This window comes from Melanotaenia boesemani, chromosome 10, assembly GCF_017639745.1.
Source record: "Melanotaenia boesemani isolate fMelBoe1 chromosome 10, fMelBoe1.pri, whole genome shotgun sequence".
NCBI lineage: Eukaryota > Metazoa > Chordata > Actinopteri > Atheriniformes > Melanotaeniidae > Melanotaenia > Melanotaenia boesemani.
This window is the reverse complement of record NC_055691.1, coordinates 33,330,310-33,332,508: the sequence shown is the minus strand read 5'-3', so window position 1 is coordinate 33,332,508 and position 2,199 is coordinate 33,330,310.

Sequence of the window (2,199 nt, the reverse complement as noted above, 5' to 3'; positions counted from 1 at the left end):
CAACTTCATCTCTTTGTAAATCTGACTGCTTCTGATACTTCTGAGCAACTGCTACTAATATGCATAATAATAATAATAATAATAATAATAATAATAATAATAATAATAATAATAATAATAATATGGTTGTAATGGACTTTGTAAAAAAATGTCCTGCTTTTTGTGTGTTGACAACCAAATCATTATTATAAAATAGCCATTTATCAAGATAGTTTACTTTGCCATAGAAGACATTAAATCTGACTCATATGCACCAACAGGAAATCATAATAATCAGACTCTGTCTTATTCATGTTTCATTATGGTCTTAAAGTTAAAAAATGCCTCTCTGTTTTATTTGATCAGTTTTAATCCAGGATTATTTGGTATTCACATTACGGGTTTTCAGATCTGTTGCAAACAGTTTTTCAGATAGAGTGATGACAGTGGCATCTTCATAATCCTGGGATTATAAGGAATCTACTTTTTCTAATTATCTCTGACTAATCTGTAGGAACGGAATAAAATATCAATACAAAAGTGTTTTTACTGCAGCGTTTGAAGCGGCAGTCAAGCGGTTAATGGTAAAAACTTTGATGAACATGAACATGCTGCGTTTATCAGCTCAAACTGTATTTGTCCAGGTGTGCTGCTCATCCCTCTTCTCAAAGAACTCAGGAGGCGGCTGATCCTCTCTTCATTTTCTCTCCTTTCTTTTCTTTTTTGGATGCCTGATTTTCCCTTTCTTGGAGAAAGACGTGACTTTTCCCTTCCTCGTAACTCATTTGAAACTAGACCATTGTGCACCGCTTATAGAGAATTTACAGCAAACCGAAACTTGATGCATTATTGGAAGGAAGGTTGGAAGGTTAACTCCAGAGATTATACCAGGGCTCAGGTCACATTTTAACTGAAAAAACACCTGTCTTGAAATTGGACTTGGTTTGTTTATTGCAATGTACTAATATAAATCCACCTATAGTTTTGTATGGATGGATAAAGGCGTACAGCAGAATTTGCATTTAGTTTGCATTATGTGTGTTTACAACACAGTTATTGTGTTTGCACATTACACATTGGGCTTGTAAGCGAGTGGAATACAAACTTTGATTAGTGAAAAATATTTCCATCTGTTCCAAATAAAGAATAGTAGTGTAAATTTATGACTTGATGGCTGTTTTGTTTCTTTGAACAGTTGTGTTTGTTCTTTGGTGGACTTTTGCTCGATAATGTTCTCGTGATTCAACCTAACAAATAACATTTCTGTTCTGTTAGCATCAGTTATGTGCTACGGGCTCTCCACAAAAACTAAATAGTCCCATAAAACAATGATAGCACACCACATCATTACCACGGTGGTGAGATACCACCACTGCAGAAATCCTCCAAACAGTTTTCAGTCTGGGAGGATTTAAAGATGGGTGTCAGTGTCAGCTGCAGAGCTACAAAATCATAATGAAAAAGCTTCCAGAATTATGGAATACAGTAAGTCTCAGTGTTCCACCACAAGGCTAACAGCTTTCATTCTGTTTATTAAAATTATAAAAAGAAGCACACACACAAAAACCCCAAATTATGATAAACAACTACAACACCCAGAAAACCACAACAATGCTGTAAAACATAAAGAAAAGAAAATCTCACAGCAGCTCTAAATGACCTGAAACTGATCAAAGATGCGGTGATATATAATATCAGTTTAAAAAAAAAAGAAAAAAAATCTTTGGATTTTTGCTGAACAATTTTGTCCCATCTTCATTAATGAAAACTATAACTTTTTAACCATGACATTTTTTCTAGTAAGATTTTATGTAGATAATATTAAAGCAACATTTCACATCAGCCCATTTGCCATAACTCTGTCATGTTGACCAGACTTTATCAATGCTGACAAGTTTTGCATCTTTTCAGTTGTAGCAAAGGTTGTAAACCATGCACGTCCTCGATGGCCAGGCATGAAGCTGGATGAGTCCACAGTACAGTAGCACAATATGTGTAATATAAACACAAAACCAAGGAGCACTTTTATTATACTACTGCTCATTTCCACATCATGTAAGGGAAGTAGGCACTACTTATTTTTGTGCAGGCATGTCAGCTCTTATTTAGAGGTTGTGTTAATAGATGGGCAATTTGTAGGCGGGCAAAGGAAAAAATAATCTCTGGATATAATAATGATCATAATGTAATTAAAATCAATCACACCACAAACTACTTCCA